This window comes from Ovis canadensis, chromosome 2 (assembly GCF_042477335.2).
Source record: "Ovis canadensis isolate MfBH-ARS-UI-01 breed Bighorn chromosome 2, ARS-UI_OviCan_v2, whole genome shotgun sequence".
In the NCBI taxonomy this organism is placed as follows: Eukaryota; Metazoa; Chordata; class Mammalia; order Artiodactyla; family Bovidae; genus Ovis; species Ovis canadensis.
The window spans coordinates 155,575,086-155,594,367 of record NC_091246.1 but is presented as its reverse complement, the minus strand read 5'-3'; the positions used below and the strand labels follow the sequence as shown (position 1 = coordinate 155,594,367).

General features: G+C 34.3%; 1 protein-coding gene across 40 annotated transcripts in view; it reads right to left on the bottom strand.

The window, feature by feature from the left end:
• The window catches only part of BAZ2B (bromodomain adjacent to zinc finger domain 2B), a 421,280-nt gene that overhangs the window by 190,091 nt on the left and 211,907 nt on the right, over positions 1-19,282 (bottom strand). For 5 of the 40 annotated variants that reach the window (XM_069577357.1, XM_069577359.1, XM_069577377.1 and 2 more), the window contains exon 1: positions 6,250-6,608. The exons of 29 other annotated variants lie outside the window; for them this stretch is intronic. The gene's annotated coding sequence lies outside the window, so the exon portion shown is untranslated. Of the gene's footprint in view, positions 1-6,249; positions 6,633-19,282 lie in introns of those variants that run through there. 6 more of the 40 variants (XM_069577373.1, XM_069577375.1, XM_069577381.1 and 3 more) reach the window with 2 other exon arrangements.

Genomic DNA, 19,282 nt, shown 5'->3' with positions numbered 1-19,282 from the left:
TTTTTAATAGCTGAGTAATATTCTTTTCTGTATATGTACCACAGCTTTCTTATCCATTCATCTGCTGATGGGCATCTAGGTTGCTTCCATGTCCTGGCTATTGTAAACAGTGCTGCGATGAACATTGGTGTACACGTGTCTCTTTCAATTCTGGTTTCCTTGGTGTGTATGCCCAGTAGTGGGATTGCTGGGTCATATGGCAGTTCTATTTCCAGGTTTTTTAAGAAATCTCCATGCAGGTCTCCATAGTGGCTGTACTAGTTTACATTCCCACCAACAGTGTAAGAGGGTTGCGTTTTCTCTGCACCCTCTCCAGCATTTATTGTTTGTTGACTTTTTGATAGCCATTCTGACTGGCGTGTGATGGTACCTCATCGTGGTTTTGATTTGCATTTCTCTGATAATGAGTGATGCTGAGCATATTTTCATGTTTGTTAGCGACCTGTATGTCTTTCGAGAAATGTCTGTTTAGTTCTTTGGCCCATTTTTTGATTGGGTTATTTCTTTTTCTGGAATTGAGCTGCAGGAGCTGCTTGTTTATTTTTGAGATTAATTCTTTGTCAGTTGCTTCATTTGCTATTATTTTCTCCCATTCTGAAGGCTGTCTTTTCACCTTGCTTATAGTTTCCTTTGTAGTGCAAAAGCTTTTAAGTTTGATTAGGCCCCATTTGTTTATTTTTGCTTTTATTTCCATTACTCTGGGAGGTGGGTAATAGAGGATTAGCAGGATACTTTTAACGGAATATTCTATTTCTATTTGACCAATCATTTTTCTTTTTCCCCAAATAAATTAAAGATACTATCCAAAACAAAAAATAAGATTAAAAAGGTGAGGAATATACATCTAACATCTATACAAATACATTTATGTCTAAGTAGAAATGTACAGGATATATACATTTAATCCTGAACAGAAGTAAATAAAATATGAAATTATACAGATAACTTAGTAATAACAAAAAAGGTGTTTGGGGGCCAACCAAAATTTTGTTTACCTAAAAGATCTCATTTAATGAATACAGTGATCTTCAGTTCAGTTCAGTCGCTCAGTCGTGTCCGACTCTTTGCGACCCCATGAACCGCAGCACACCAGGCCTCCCTGTCCATCACCAACTCCCGGAGTCCACCCAAACCCATGTCCATTGAGTCAGTGATGCCAGAATTTGAGGTATAATGATGAAAGAGAGGGAAGACTTTAGAGAAAGGAATAGGAAGAATGAATATATATGGTACTCCTTTGGAAAGCAGCATAAAACCTGGAGAAATACATAGCACACTTAGAATAAAATTACATATTTACAGAACATAAATACAAAGGCTAGGTGAATTTTCTACCTATGTCCTTAGTATATGTTTAAAGTGACCTTTGAGACTTACAGGCTATTTTAATCCATAGAAGGGTTTTCTTTTCTTAATTGGTACTTTAAAAAAATATGTACGTGTTTGCTAAAATGTTTCTTTCCTGTGGAATATCTGAATGATTTGCTCTTAAGTATGTCTTTAAAAATGTATTGTAAACGTAAACAGTGTTAGCTCACATAAAATTTAAGAAATAGCCTATATTTTGATCTAAAGGCAAAAGGTTTACATTTTTAAATTGTGGTATCATTACCTTAAGTGAATCTGTTTCAATGAACAATTATGTTTCTATTCACTATCAAGGTAGAACAACTGATGTTCACTTTTACAGTGAAAATACTCATTGGCATGTCAGAGAATATTGCTTTTCCAGTCAGAAATAACAGCTATTTATCAAATTCAACTCCCCAGAAAAGTCAATAAAGAGAAGGAAACAAAGATGGTTTCCATCAGACAAAATACATAAGTTAAAACTCATCCTTCATTAATCCTAGTCCTCATATCCTTACTCCAATATCCAATAGCTCCAATACTTTGGCCACCTGATGTGAAAAGCCAACTCATTAGAAAAGACCCTGAAACTGGGAAAAATTGAAGGCAGGAGGAGGAGGGGATGACAGAGGATGAGATAGTTGCATGGCATCATTGACTCAATGGATGTGAGGTTGAGCAGACTCTGGGAGATAGTGAAGGACAGTGAAGCCTGGCATGCTGCAGTCTATCGTGTTGCAAAGAGTCGGACACAACTGAGCAACCACAACAACGTACCCTTAATCTCTGAGGTTTTATAATTTACAAATGATCATACAGGCTTGGTTTGAGATTCCCAAGGTCACAGCGTACTAGGAAGAGGGATAAAGATGATGATGATGAGAGCAGCTGTAAATTTCTAAGCACATATTAAGCACTGCACATGGGAATATGGGTTAGGAATGGAGACAGTATCTGTAATAGCGTACTGAAAGCTGTATAAGAATTCAAAAAAGACCAACAACTGATTTGACTCCATGATCAAGAATCTACAAACCCTATGTCTCAAGGGTATCATGATGCTACAATACAGAATAGATCATGCTTTCAAGACAACTCCTTGAAACCTTAATCAAATGTTTAAAAATCTGCAAAGTAAAGATACCTGTTTTTAACTTAAAAATAAGAAGCATGGGAAATATAATCTGAAGACCTACATTTGAATCTAGATGCATCACCTAATATTAATGTGTCAATCTCCTTCAGACTCAGTTTCACCAAATGTAAAATGGAAATACAATTTACCTTGCAGTACAATGGTGAGAATCAATATATATAAAAGCACCCAGTACAACTCCTGAATATAGCAGCTACTGAAATATTCTGAAAACTTAACTATTTAGAATAATTTTGCTAAGATAAACAATTTTGTTACTTTTAAATGTTACTACTCTTTAGATGTTTAGATGTTACTCCAGTTTGTAAACATGTAAAGTAGAAAAAGCCAGAATTCATTTAAGTGTATAAAGAACGCTCTCATGTTCGTCATAAATCACCATCAATTCATTCTTTAGCCTCAATTTAGATGATAACTCCTCAGGAAAATCTTTCCACAATCTCCACTGGCATGTATCTATTAAACACATAGTATCTACCATGTCTAAAACCAAACTCCTGATCTTTCACTATATCACAAACTTGCTCCCTATGAAAACCATCCCCATCTCACAATTGATGGCAACACCATCCTTCTAGCAGTTCAGCAAAAAACCTTGGAGTCATCTTGCCTTCTCTTTTCCTCATATCCCACAAACAATCCATCAAAAAACCTTTTCGGGGTTTCTTAAAAACATCCAGAATTTAACTACTACCAGCCTTATCTAAGCCACTATTTTCAATCAGATTACTCTAAGAGCCTTCTAGCTGGTGGTCAGTGCCTCCCTATAGTCCATTCTCAACATAGCAACTGGAGTGATCCTTTAAAAACATAAGCCAGATTTACTGAAAGCCCTGCAATGGCTCTTTAAAGTCCCTATGGTACTCTGTAAAGCCCCAATTATCTCTGTCATATCTGCCTACTCTGGTTTCTAGCTCACTCTACTTTAGTCACACTGGGCTTTGTTCATTACTCTGAACACACCAGGCATGCTTTTGCCTTGAGCCCTCTACTTGGAAGGCTCTTAAGATATCTGCATAATTAACTTCCTTGATCTTTGCTCAAACATCACCCTACCCATCACCACCACAGCATTCTTACCCTTTTTCTTTCCTCCATAACACCTGTCACCTTCAAACATGCTATATACTTATTATGCTTACTGTTGATTCCACCTCCAATACACGTTCCCCAAGAGCACAGACCTTTTCAAGTTTTATTTATGTTTATATCCCTAGAAAAGCACCCCGAAATATATATTAAATATATAAATAAAAGGAAACATTAGATATTTCTTTATGTATACCTTTAGTATCTTGAATTTATCCCTATTATATCAGTTATCACATTGTATTGTAATAGCCTGTTATATTTTTGCCCCTTCAACTCAACTAAACTGTAAGTTTCTTGAAACAAGGGACTTATTTTGCTTTCCATTACTATCAGAGAATTTCCTTATAGTGCTTGACAGTAAGCATTCTAACATTTGATAAACTGATGAAAAAAACTTGTCTAAATCAAAGTCTTTAGCACCTTTATTATGCGCAAAATATAAACCCAATGCTTAAAGGCATGACACTGAAGACTGAGTTCTTTATGGATTCTGTTAGATTTTCTGGCCTTGCTCTGGCACTTATTAGCTGAAAGACATTGATGAAATCATTTAAATTCTCTAAAACTGTTTCTTTATCAGTAAAAATGGGGATAATGACGGTACCTATACCTCATGCAATTTTCTTGACTGTAAAATAATTTGATAATAGAATTCAGAATACGCTTCTCCAGAATACACTGCTCTGGCATTTTGACTGTTTTGAGTTAAGGCACTTGAAAAACTAGGAAATACAGAAAAACACTCTGACCTTCCTGCTTTTTCTTAAAGGCAGGAAATGAAAGTACTATATGAAAGATGTCCTTCCTATACCAGAAGGAAAGTAACACTGTCACCATCAAGGATAAAAAGTTGAGACTGAGAGAATTCTCAACAAACAGACCTTGTTAAAATAATTCTTATCTTCCTTTAGTCTCCCCACATAGTTTAGTTACTTTCCCACAACTGCCTCTCTTTGTTCAGCTTAACATGAAACCAGAATATTTCACCATTTCCTTGGTCTTCATTCCTTTTGCCGACTCTCATTTCACATAAAATTTGTATTATAAGTATGTATGCTTTTTTCTCCTGTTGATCTATCTTACACCAATTTAATTCTCAGGCCCAGTAAAATAGAACTCTAAGAGGGTAAAGGTAAAAGTTTGCCTTTCCTACCATAAATTAGTCCAGTAGTTTGCACATATTAGGCGTTCAATAAGTGACATCTATTAGTTGTTATTACAAATTAAACAGACGCACTCCTGTAAGTCCTACTTCAATAACTTGACTAAGCTAGAATAGTCATTAAATATAATCTTCAGAATTTCCTTAGAATGTACCAATAACATAAATCACCAGGTTACTTAAAATATCTAAGATATGCATTTTGCAAAAGAAGGTACCTTAATTCTCTCAACAAAAGTTAATTACATTATTTCAAAATATTTTAAAACTAGTTCTGAATATTAGGTTCTATGACCATTTTCAACAGTTGCCTTCAATGTTTAACAATTTCATAGTATTTTTTATATAATCAGGATACTTAATAATAAAGTTTAAAAATAAAACATCTTACTATTTAGATGAACTATGTACTTATAGGCCTATAAAATATAACACTTTCTTCCCTCTACTCTGAATAATCTCATTTCCAGAAATAAAACTTGAGAGAAAAAGATAAATAATTAAGTGTATTTGTGACTCTTCACTAAATCACCTCCAGGCTTTCCATTTCTCTTTCAGCCATGTATCCAACAATATGTATGTAGAATCCTCTGGTAATGTTATATTATGGATTTAACAAAAATAACAATTTTGTTGAAATTAAAAAGATAATTACATGGTATTTATTTTAAAGTTTACTTTCCACTATTTTACAATAGAAATAATTTTTCTATATTTCCTTGTGTACTATTTTCCTACTATATGCTCAGTCAGTTGTCTGTTTTATAAAATCTTATGGATAATCATTTGCTTTATAGTTTGTACTATCATAAAGAAAAAAAAAACACATTTTACTTAGCACACATATGAACAGTAGCCAAGAAAACTGAGGTAAGCAGTTTAAATAATTGTCCCAAGAACACAGATGGAGTGACTGCCAGCTTTAGGATTAAAACTAAGCAGCTCATTATTCCCTGTCTTATATTCTGAGTACTTAATATTGTTTTTACATCACAAGAATCTCATAATAAATTTTTAAATAATTTAACTTAATAATTAAAACAATTATCAATAATTCTGACAATATATTTAAATAATTTATGAAATATATTAAGTAAAAATAAATTAGTTTATCCAAATATTCCCTAAAAAAATGAATCTGATTTACTACATAAGTTGTTTTTTAAATTTTGCTTAGAGTGCCAAGAAAGTGACAGCTTAATATAATTTATCACTTCAATATCTTTTTTAAAAGCTAAATTCTTTATCCAAAATCTACAATAAGTACATGAGAAGGTTGGATTTAATACCAAACAAAAATACTTTTTCATTAAAAAAAAAAAAATCCAAACTTAAAACAGTACTTTCTACTCTAATTATAAACTTCAACTTCAGGATATATTTACAACAGATATATCTACTGAAAGACAATGATAAAAAGTAAAGAAAGCACCAAACACTATTGCTTTTACAGGAGAAAAAGACATACAGCATAACATTAACAGCTTACTGTGGAGAGTGGATTTAATCAGGAAGTAGCCATTATCCTTTCGATTCAGAGCAGTGACAGCACTCCAAAACAACAAGCCGTGATATTTTTCAGTTAAAAGGCATGAAAGAATACCTACTATTGTGTCCTAGCTTTGCTGACCCCAAAGGTCACCATATGTCTTTTATCAAAGGCTATCATGAAAACATAATCCAAGCAAGCATTTACAATGCTTTATTTGTTGAAACACCTAAAATCTACCTAACACAACCTCTCTCTCTCAGTTACTCACAAAACATGGCTGTCTTATTCAGAGATTAGCAATTATTGTAATGAGATACTGTCGGAGAGGGTCAAATAGTACTTCCTGCAGTTTACACATCTTGATTTCCTGGTAAACAAACTGAAAGGCAGGTGGAGCACTTAGATCACCAGTAAACGTGAAAGCTCACGTGACAAAACTAAGCCAGGTGAGGTTGATGTCTCAAATAATTTTTCTTTCCTTAATTTTAATTAGTGTCAAGACATAAAGAGTTCTATCTTTCTTCCTTTTTTAAAGGAGGGTTTGTTCCCGACACGCGAAGGCACAGAGTTATAAGGAATGCTTGAGAAACAAACCTGTTTAAGCAGGTTTTAAAAATTACTGCTTGGCAGGTAAATTTAAAAACAAGGCAATGCTAGCTAATAAGGTTTTCTCTTTAAAAAAAAATCAAAAAAAGCTAGGATTAAGTGTTTTAAAACCTGCTAAATAAGTTTTTAAATTTCAACTCTTTCAACAAAAAAGATAAAGTTTCTGAGTTATAATTAAAGACAAGCTCTGGCAAAGTAAAACTATAATTCTTGTAGCAGTCCAAGGAAAAAATCTCAAGATATGAATCTAAACTTTACATAACTTGAAGCTATTTCCTGCATCACTTAAAATTCATATTTTAAAAAGAAAACAAAATCTAAAATATTTACCTGTAAGTATCTTAAAATATATGTAGTGAGCTTGAAATTTGTTTCTCTGTCCTTAGTTTTTTCCCTCAAATTACTTTTTCACTCTCTGAAATTTCTAGTGTAGTTAAATGAAGACTGACTTAAATTAACTAAGAGTATAAAACAAACACACAACGCATCAAAATGATAAGCCAATTCACTAATTTAAGAATATGGAGAGTTGTTTTTTTTTTATCTACAACATTTATGTTTAAAAATACTTTGTTCTAACGCCCTCCATCTGTGTCCTAACTATTAACACAGTATTGTTTAATTTTAATGCAAAGAGACCTTAACAACTATTTCACAGTAATATAATCAAGGTATTATAGAACTTAAATCAGGGGTATATTTATTATATTTGCAAAATAAAACTTTAATGTATTGACAAATAGAAAACAAAACAAAGTGATAACAAAATCAATGACAACAATAAGATAAAACTAATAATACAAAATATGAGAATAGGTCACATTACAAACATTTAATATATATCATTTGAAAGGAGTACACATTTAATACTGAACAACATTAATGCTCAACAGTTCTAAACTAATACTAAACAACAAGTTTCTAACCACCATCTTTACTATGATGAAGCATGAAATAAATACCAAATTTTCAGAAAATTACAACTAAGAAGTTAAAAGTTTCAGCTGAATTTCCTGGGCCAATTAAATAATTCAAATATCCTGTTAACTACCTGGAACGTAAAACATAGCCCTATTTCCTTCACAGATAATTTGAGATATATTAATAATTCTTACTAAATAGGAGCTTTGACTATGAAATTCATATATGGAAACAAAAAAATTTCAAATTAGAAACTTATTATTTCAACTATTTTAAAGACCCATGACTATTTTAGTTTCCCATAATGGTTTTTCCAGTGGTCATGTATGGATGTGAGAGTTGGACTATAAAGAAAACTGAGCGCTGAAGAATTGATGCTTTTGAACTATGGTATTGGAAAAGACTCTTGAGAGTCCCTTGGACTGCAAGAAGATCCAACCTGTCCATCCTAAAGGAGATCAGTCCTGGGTGTTCATTGGAGGGACTGATGTTGAAGCTGAAACTCCAATACTTTGGCCACCTGATACGAAAACCTGACTCATTTGAAAAGACCCTGATGCTGGGAAAGATTGAGGGCAGGAGGAGAAGGGGACAACAGAGGATGAGATGGCTGGATGGCATCACTGACTCGATGGACATGGGTTTGGGTGAACTCTGGGAGCTGGTGATGGACAGGGAGGCCTGGCGTGCCGTGGTTCACGGGGTCGAAAAGAGTCAGACACGACTGAGCGACTGAACTGAATTGAATGGGTCAAATTTAAAAGAAGGACTGGCGCCAGTCCAGGTTCGATGCAGGATACAGGATGCTTGGGGCTGGTGCACTGGGATGACCCAGAGGGATGGTATGGGGAGGGAGGTGGGAGGGGGGTTCAGGATGGGGAACATGTGTACACCCGTGGTGGATTCATGTTGATGTATGGCAAAACCAATACAATATTGTAAAGTAAAAAAAAAATTTTAATGATAAAAATAAAAGGAAATTAAAATACGGAAGTAAAGAAAATAAATTTGAAATTTTGTTCCATTCAAAGCAGCTTTTATCAAATGTCAGGAAATTTTGGTGTTAACAGTTTATAATTCAGTTGAAAGGACAAGGACAAAAACCAGGGCAAACATGATACCCTTTGTGTTAGAAAAAGACCCCCTCGGAGCTACTGTGAGAAAAGGAAACCTCTTCCTCCTCTAGATATATTTCAACCCTACTTGTTCTTTCAGTCAGGCACTCTTTGTAGAGCACACTTGACACAAAGAGCTATACCTGGTAGCTCTGCACAGAGAAACATCTTCAGAAAGGACTCCCTTGCCCCTGGAAGGTCTAAGAAACCACAGAGGAGATTAGTCTTCCATGACTTAAAAAATCCATGCAAAATGAAAATGAAAGACAGGGAAGGGGACAAGAGCTCCTACTTTTACTCGCTTACATTCTACTGGCAATAAAGAAGCTTTCCATAATTATTTATATCCTATCTATTCTAAAAGAGGATGACTTACAGACATATGATGAATAAAACAGAATGCTTTCAAAAAACAAATTAATATGAAAAAAGGGAAGCAAGAAGGATGAAACACAAAGTAAAGCTGGAACACACAAATGCCTGTCATAAGGTCTTGCACAACCTTCAGATGTGGGTAGCTCAGCTCTGAGCTTCCTAGCAATCAAAGCAAAGCAGGAAACAAGATCAAATTATAAAACTCTCACTGTGTAAAAACTTCACTTTACAAATAAGCACCAAGGCTTTTCCTAGTACTTAGAATCAAGAAAAACGTCTTCATACTTTTCAGTGATGCAACACGGGACAAAACAATAATTTTCTCAAGAGCATCTTTACAGAAATTGAACAAATTTCATGACACGCCTTTAAACCTTTCTTCAGGGCAAGCTGAAATCATAACACAATGAAAAGTTACCCAGTAAAAGTGCCATCTTACTAGGAAGGTTTCTGCTATTTATCTAGGTAGAATCTTAAAAAAAAAACCCAACAATCCCTAAGATCGTTTGTTAAATTCACAGTCTGTTCTTATATTTCAAATTAATATTTTATTTTCTAAATTCAGATTTATCTGCTGGATGAGTACATAAAATGGACATGCTTGATGATGGTGGTTCTCCATCAAAGAGAAGACCTTAGTAGAAAGGTCTAGACACTTAGGGATCTCTCTTTAATTTAAACAGTTCCTTACTTCCTCTTTAGTGACCTTCTATGATCCTGTTCAATTCAACAGCCTGGGCCCCAGTCTCTGACGATTTTTATTCCTCCTCAGCTTGGTATTTGTAACTGTGGTACAGAAATCTGACTTAGTGCTTCTAGATTCCTATTTTCTCAGTTAGTCTGCATCAATCTCAATGTATTATAGAGCATGAATCTTTGTATAAATTTACAGCATTTACTTTTTCTATTATTGGTGGGGGAAGACTAAAATTAATATAAAAGCAACTTCATATTTCCCATTTTATTATACAAAATTAAACCAGTTCTACAATGGTAGCACCTCAATATATAGTATATCTGGACTGAATACTATTAAAATTTAACAAGAATACAAAAAGCACTGGGGTAAATAAGTAGGAGCAAATATATTCCATTACTTTGGGGTTGGTCTCTTCTCTGTCTTCCAAAGATGCCAAGGTATGTGCTCTTACCTACCAGTTTGTTTATGCTGTTCCCATTGCTTCCTTATCACACTATCAGCTTAGATCGCATTCCTTTCAGGACACCCTCTCACAGAGCTTAACCATCTGAGCCCAGAAAACCTTCTTTCTCCACAAGATTTAGCTATATGTTACTCTCCAATTATTTTAGGGATCGCCCTTACTAAATTTTAAAATTTCTTGTTTTATATTATCCATTGTGAACAATAAAATGCAAATATTCTAAGTAAAAACTAACTTAGGTTGATACATTGAAAACTCCTGTACATATCTGTAACAGCTCATGCTTGTCCAATATAAAGAAGATTTATTAGAATTGCATCAAGTGAGCCAGACAGTCAATTTTTACTATATCAGCAATTTCTCCCAATGATATACAATCAACTCATATTACATCAAAACTTTGGCTTTTCTATTTTCAAGCTTCACAATGGATTCTTAGTTGTGACAACTTTTGAGAACACTGCTAAAAACCAAATAGATTTTGTAAATCATCGTCAAACCTCAAAATCACTAAAATTAAATGACAGTTGTGTCCAGTACAGTTTGATCCATTTTTGAACTCATATACATAACTGCATAAGAGTCATGCAGTCTCTTCCCTGATTAAATAAACTCTTCCTATGTGGAGTCACTGAAATCTGTTATTTCTGAATTTCCTATTTTATGAAAATTTAAATCTAACTATAGAAATCTAAACATATATTTTTGGATATTGGAAAAGGTAGCAGTATGTACATTTGGCAAAACATGTACAACTTGCTTAGTATTTTTTTTTTTTTGCGATAAGAAAACCCATCCTAACATTAAAAATATGTTAGAAAGCATATGGTTAACATCATAATTAATTATCAGCTTAAGTCAATCACGATATATTCATTTAAAAAGTTATAGGATAATTTAAATGGTTACATTATTAACTGCCTCACAATTGTTTATTTCAGGGAACAAAAGTAGGAAATATATCTATATTATAAACTGAAACGCTTTGAATAATTTTGACAACAAAAGGAAGAATATAATTCAATTTTCTTTCTTTTCCTAAAGGACAAACTGAGAAGAGTAAACTGGAAAGGGTAAAAAAAAATAGGTATATATATATAGTTTTTTCATTTATTGTAACATAATAGGTACACAGAGAGCCTGTAAAAATACAATATTCATTTTGCTGCAGAAGAACAGACATTGCATAACAATGAGATTTGCTAATGAAATCAACCATCAACCTGGAATACATATGTATTAAACCAAGACCTCAGTGTCATTTTCTTTTTGCATCGTTTGTTCTTGCTTTCATTTTTCTTGACCTTGTCAGTATTTCTGTCCTTTAGATTTTGGAACTTTGGTAAAGCAAAATGAAGACTATAGTATTATACCATATTGCTTTTTATTCATCACATTTAATTTTAATGTAAATTCCAATTGTTCTGCTTCCATCAGCACTGTTAACGTATCTTCGGGGGGAAGCGAAAATCAATGGATGCTACCAGAAAAAACAAAGGAGGTTTATTTCTGTACAAAATTATTGAAGCAGGTCTGAAGAAAACTTTTATCATTTACATACATTCCATATAAAAACTTTTATAGCAATATTAGTGCTTACTTAATAAGAAATAAGAAAATGATAATATATTTTAAAGTCACTTTGGTAATAATGTAGCTTTTCCAGTAGTTCCTACTACTGACAATTCTTAAGTGAAATAATAGAAGATTAATATAATAACCATGTATTTAGACAAAAATTGTAACCTTCCCCCCAAAAGTGTTCTGCTGTTCTAGTCTACAAAGTTAATTACCAATCTCCATTCATCAAAAATATGTAATTCTAAAATTTTCTTTAAAATTTAGAATTTAAATTTATGATTTAGTTACTAACATTTTCTATAAAAGCCCAAAAACTATGGAATTATTTTGATAGTATATGTCTAAAGAAAAGCATTAATGTCCCATTCATAGCTTTTGGAGCACAAGCTATTCAACTAAATGACTATCTCTCTTATTGTTTGTTCATTTATAGAAATCAGGTTTTCAATTCATATTTACTACAGATAAAATTAGCAGCCTAACCTGCTGTGGTATATAACTGCTACTAATTCATGACAATAATGGTTTTTAATTTAAAGCAGGACTTATACCAGCTAAAACATACTTTAGCCAAACAAAATTATTTCCATTTTAATTTTTATAATAACAATATCCTGCAAAATAACAAAAGTTAGTAAGTATAACAGTTCTACTAAAAAAGTAAACCAAACACATATTCCCTATTAAATTGCTGAAAGTTGCCATTGATAGTCTAATAATTCTCAATGCTAACCATTTTAAAAATACTGAAGGATAATTTTAAACAAAGAACTACATAATCACAGAGCAATCATTAATCCACACACAAAGTATTTCCCTAAAAAAAACCCCCACAAATTTCTATTAAAAACGGCAGAGTATAAATCAGGATGTAGAGAAACAGTTAAATAAATGTCTATGGCAATACTGAAAATCTACTTTCACTAAGGCAAACGATGTAATCCTAATAAAATGTGATGCTAGGGCTTTGGAAAGTTATCAAGCTCATTGCTACTCCAACTGTAGTTCATAGACCAGCAACACAGAAACCACTTGTTAGAAATAATCTCAAGCACTAGTCCAGACCTACTGAATCAGAATCTTATGCACATTAAAATTTAAGAAGCCATGATCTAGAAAATTCTTTAGCCTACCTAGCAATTTGTACATCAAGTCTAATAACTTCTGATATTCTAATAATAAAAAATCCATATTAAAATTCAAAATATTTAGAAAATATACTATTTGTCATCGCCCATTTTCCTAATATTTGCTTAATTATTTGAAGTTTCATGTTGACATGGACTACAGATTTTTAATTTGTAGCAATACAAAATAATAAGTGGGCAGGAATCATATATTTTGCAAGATCTTAGAAAACATTAAATAAATGGATAAAAACTGAAGTATTATACATTCTTAGCAATTATTTTAAAATATTTATGGAAAAAATTCCTTTCTTAAATAAGATCTTGAAGAAGCCCTGTACAGTAAAAAAAAATAAATAAAAGAGCTGCTTCTTGGGATTCCTTGATGGCTCAGTTGGTAAAGAATCTGCCTGCAATGCAGGAGACCCCGGTTCAATCCCTGGGTTGGGAAGATCCTCTGGATAAGGGACAGGCTACCCACTCCAGTATTCTTGGGCTTCCCTTGTGGCTCAGCTGAAAAGAATCCACCCACAATATGGAAGACCTGGGTTCAATCCCTGGGTTGGGAAGATCCCCTGGAGAAGGGAAAGGCTACCCACTCCAGTATTCTGGCCTAGAGAAGTCCATGGACTGTAGAGTCCATGGGGTCTCAAAGAGTCAGACATGACTGAGCGAATTTCACTTTCCGTGGGGCAGAGGAAGCACCCAGCAGTAGGCAGGACATCTCAACAGAACCAACTTACACATTACTCAGAGTACAGTTTGAAAAACTGATTTAAGAGAATTACTTAAGGGTCTAAAAGTGAGCTGAACAACTATTATGTTAATTACAAATAAACTTTACTATTCATCAAGGCAAGCTGTAAAGATCACTTACCTTCTGTTTATTCTATACTGTTTTAAAGTAAGAATACTAGATAAAATTACATAATTCAGCATTTTTTAATGATGAAAACTGATCTTTTCCCGATTAGGTCTAAATGGTGAACTTGGATTTAACTAATATGTTATTTTCAACTAAACTATTTTAGTTAATTGTTTGCCTATATTATACAGGACATTATGTTAAGTGCTATAAGGATAATACAGATGAATGGACAAAGTACTTATTCACAATGGAAACCTAAGACAAATACATGAAATACAGTATGTGCCATAAAAGCAATATAGGAGTAAAATTAACTGAGGATACTAGAAAAACTTCATAAAAATCTAACATCTTAAGTAGGCCATGAAAAGCATGTAGGATTTTTGAAAGGAAAAGATGGCTAGGTGGAGGAATTACGGGAAAAAAGCATCCTAAGTGTAGGGAAGGGCTTCCCTGGCAGCTCAGTGGTAAAGAATCTGCCTGCCAATGCAGAAGACACGCGTTCAATTCCCGATCCAGGGAGATACCAAGGAGAAAGACATGGCAACCCATTCCAGTATTCTTGCTTGGGAAATCCCATGGACAGAGGACCCTGATGGGCTATAGTCCCTGGGGTTGAAAAGGAGTCTAGCACGACTTAGCAACTAAACAACAACAACATAGCATTACAAAAGCTTTTAATATCTATGGTTTGATGAATTAAGCAATAATAAGTGAATAATCTAGTCTGGCTAGTATATTAGGCATATATAGAAAATAGTAGATGTGGCTGAAAAGTTACTCTAGGACCTTATTAGAAACAATTGTGAATGTCACTTTAAGTGTCAAATTTCTTCAACACTGCCAAAGTAGCAAACGACTTGCATTAGAAATACTGACCTAGCAGTTTTAAGTAGGATGAGTTGCAACAGAAAGATATTTCCAAGACGGATATTAGAATATTCAGTCTGTTGAAATAGTTTAGGCAAGAATAAGGGTCTGAACTAATATTGTGGCAGTAGAGTCAGAAATATGGAGATTTGGAAAATGGAACATGAATATGAAAGATAAGATCAATCAGTTCTTTTCTTACTCCTTGACTGATCAAACAGCAAGAAACAAAAAAAGAGATGTAAATCTATTGGACTTCAAAGTAGATTCTACGTGGATGAAATGTACATAGTGGGAAGGCAAAACCTTAGGAAAATCCAAAGGCTGGGAAAAATGTAGACAAGGAAATCTCTTATCCACTTATTATGCACTTACAGTGTTAACTCATATAACCACTGTAGAAAAATATTAAGCAATACTTCATAAAATCAAAGCTGTAGGTAGTCCATGCCACGGCAATTCCACTTCCAGATATATAACCCAGAAAAATTCTCATACATAGGCATAACAAGTCATATACAAAAGTATAAACTACACTATCATTTGTGTAGTGAAACTCTAGAATACAGAAGATCATTGTGTGTTTTTATAATGAAATGTATAGTGAAGAGCCAACTCACTGGAAAAGACCCTGATGCTGGGAAAGACTGAGCACAGGAGGAGAAGGGGGTGACAGAGGATGAGATGGCTGGATGGCATCATCAACTCAAAGGACATGAGTTTGAGCAAACTCTGGGGACAGTGAAGGACAGGGAAGCCTGGCACGCTGCAGCCCGTGGGGTCACAAAGAGTCAGACGTGACTGAGTGACTGAACAACAAAATAGCAGTTAAAATAAATAAACTAGAGCTACACATGTTAACACAGATATGTATCTTTAATATACAGCCGCTTGAATGACGTAAAGATTTTCTTGGTTTGTTTAGTTCTATTTATCATTTTGGGGCTTCCCTGGTGGCTCAGAGGGTAAAGCGTCTGCCTGCAATGCGGGAGACCCAGGTTTGATTCCTGGGTCGGAAAGATCCCCTGGAGAAGGAAATGGCAATCCACTCTAGCACTCTTGCCTGGAAAATCCCATGGACGGAGGAGCCTGATAGGCTACAGTCCATGGGGTCGCAAAGAGTTGGACACGACTAAGCGACTTCAATTTCAAGAAAGAAGAAGATGGATATGTCTTATGAACGGTCAGTGAAACAAGTCTCTGGATGACACAGAAGAGGATAAAAATAAAAAAGCATTAATAAAGTCTTAGGCATAGTAAGGAAGCAAACATTTTTTCCTGTGTTTATTTTTTACCAAGATTGACTTACTTTATAACTGGAAGTCTGTACTTTTTTTACAACCCTCAACAATTTTACCCACCTCCCACCTCTGGCAACCACTAATCTGTTCTTTGTATTGTATCTATGAGTCTGGACTTATGTTTGTGTTTTTTTAGATCCCATATGTAAGTGAGATCATAGAGTATTTGTCTTTCTCTGTCCTATTTCATTTAGCATAATACCCTTAAACCATCCACAATGCTGCAAAGGACAAGATTTCCCTCTTTTATGGCTGAAAAATACTCCATTTTATAAATATATAACACACTTTCCTTATTCGTTCATTCATCAGTGGGCATTAGGCTGCTTCTATGTCTTGGCTGTTGTAAGTAATGCTGCAGAGAACATGGGGGTGCAAGGCAAACAATTTCTTTCTCAGAGATGGGTGGAAGAGTAGAAGAAAAAAGGATAATTTGTTAACTATTAATTTAAAATAACTATATATTTACAGAAAGTTGCCAAAATAGCACAGTGAGATCCCATATACTCATCACCCAGGTCCCACTAATAGTTACAACTTATATAATTAAATTTTCAATATTGAAACCAAGAAACTAACTACAGTGTATGTATAGTTCTAACTCATCTTATCCCAGGTGTAAATTCATGAAACCAGCACTGCAATCAAGATATAAACCTACTCCATCACCACAAAGATCTTCCTCATGCTACTCCTTTACAGTCACACCCACCATCCATAACCCCGTGTTACCACAAATACCACAAATTTGTTCTCCGTCTCTAGAACTTCATCTTACATAAATGGAGTTATTGAGTCGCCTTTTGAGATTGACTTTTTTTCACTAAGCTTAATGTCCTTTAGGATTTGTGTATCAACAGTTGAATTTTTTTTTTATTGCTGAGTAGTATCCATGGTATGGACACACCAACCTGTATAGGACACTTTGATAGTTTCCAACTTGGGCTATTATAAATAAAGCTTCAATGAACAAACAGGTACAGTCATTTTGCTGGGATAAATGCTCTGGAGTGCAGTTGCTGGGTCATGTATTAAGTATATATTTCGGTTTTTAGTTTTGTTTCAAAGAAACTGCCAAATATTTTTCCAGAGTGGTTTTACCATTTTACACTTCCCCTGACAATGAATAAGAAGCTCAGTTTCTCCATATTCTTGCCGGTGGTTGACACTGTCACTAATCTTTATTTTAGTTGATCCGGTAAGTGACTAATGATAGTTCATTTTTGCATTTCTCTGATGGATAACGTTGTTGAATATCTTTTCATATTCTCATTTGACATCTAGTTACCCTCTTTGGTGAAATGTTCCTTCAGGTCTTTGGCCCAGTTTTCTAATTAGACTGTTGACGTTTTTAGAGTTTTTATATAACCTAGATGGGAGTCCTCTGTCAGATTTGTGATTTTTCAGTATTTTCTTTTAGTATATGTCTTATTTTTTCATTGTCATAACAGGTGTTTTGCAAACTAAACAGTTTTAATTTTTGTAAAGTCCAATTAACTAATTTTTAAGGGTTGTCCTTTTTATGTCATGTGTAAGAATTCTTCACCAAGGTACAACTTACAGATTTCTCCTTATGTTTTCTTCTAAAAGTTTTACATTTATATCTATAATTATTCCAAACAGACTTTGAACTGGAAAAGAAGGAAACCAATAGATCTGTTTATCAGAAAGTTTTCAACTACTTAGTAGAGTTACCCATTTAAATTATGAAACACTTAAGATATAGATAAAGGTACAGGATATAGAGAGTGGAGTTTTACTTAATTGCTTTAAGTGCTTTGACAGAATTGTACATCAGTGTACCTCACTTAGCTAAGAAAAGCTTGAACGTATTCTTGGAGAACAGTATGTCTGTTCTAAACTTTTAAGAATGACTACTCACAGAGGGAAGGCTGTGCCAGGAAGAAATGATAGCACTGAACAAAAGCAAAACAGCTATACACACACTACCTGCTTTAAGAAAGTATAAATGGTTTCAAAGTTGGCAAATACTAAGTATGTGAAATTTATGCAAAATTTAGACAGGAGACAGACTGTGGAAGATTTCACATGCCCTATAAATGAGATTAAATTTTATTCTGTACTAATGGGAAGCTGTAAAGAACAGTACTGAATAGAAACCTGGAACACTAGATCCATGAATCAATGTAAATTGGACGTGGCCAAGCAGGAGACGGCAAGAGTGAACATTGACATTTTAGGAATCAGTGAACTAAAATGAAGGAGAATGGATGAATTTAATTCAGATGACTATCATATGTGCTACTGTGGGCAAGAATGCCTTGGAAGAAATGGAATACCCCTCACAGTCAACAAAAAAGTCTGAAATGCAATACTTGGAAACAATGTCAAAAACCAAAGAATGATCTCAGTTCGTTTCTAAGGCAAACCACTCAACATCACAGTAATTCAAGTCTATGCTTCAACTACTAATGCCAAAGAAGCTGAAGCTGACCAGTTCTATAAAGACCTGCAATACCTTCTAGAACTAATACCAAAAAAAGATGTCCTTTTCATCACAGGGGATGGGAATGCAAAAGGAAGAAGTCAAAAGATGCCCAGAATAATACTCAAGTTTGGCCTTGGAGTACAAAATGAAGCAGGGCAAAGGCTAAGATAGTTTTGTGAAGAGAACACTCTGGTATAGCAAACACCCTTTTTCAACAACCCAAGAGACGACTCTACACATGAACATCACCAGATGGTCAATATCAAAATTAGATTGATTATGTTCTTTGCAGCCAAAGATAGAGAAACTCTATACAGTCAGTAAAAATAAGACCTGGAACTGACTGGCTTCCTTGGCAGCTCAGACAGTAAAGAATTCATCTGCTATGCAGAAAACCAGGGTTCGATTCCTTGGTCAGGAAGATCTCTTGGAGAAGGAAACGGCTACTTACTCCAGTATTCTTGACTGGAGAATTCCAAGGATAGAGGAGCCTGGGGGGCTGCAGTCCGTGGGGTCACAAAGAGTCAGACACGACTAAGTGACTAACACACATACATTCAGTAAAAATAAGACCTGGAGCTGACTGTGGCTCAGATCATGAACTTCTGATTGCAAACTTCAGGCTTAAACTGAAGAAAGCTGGGAAAGGCACTA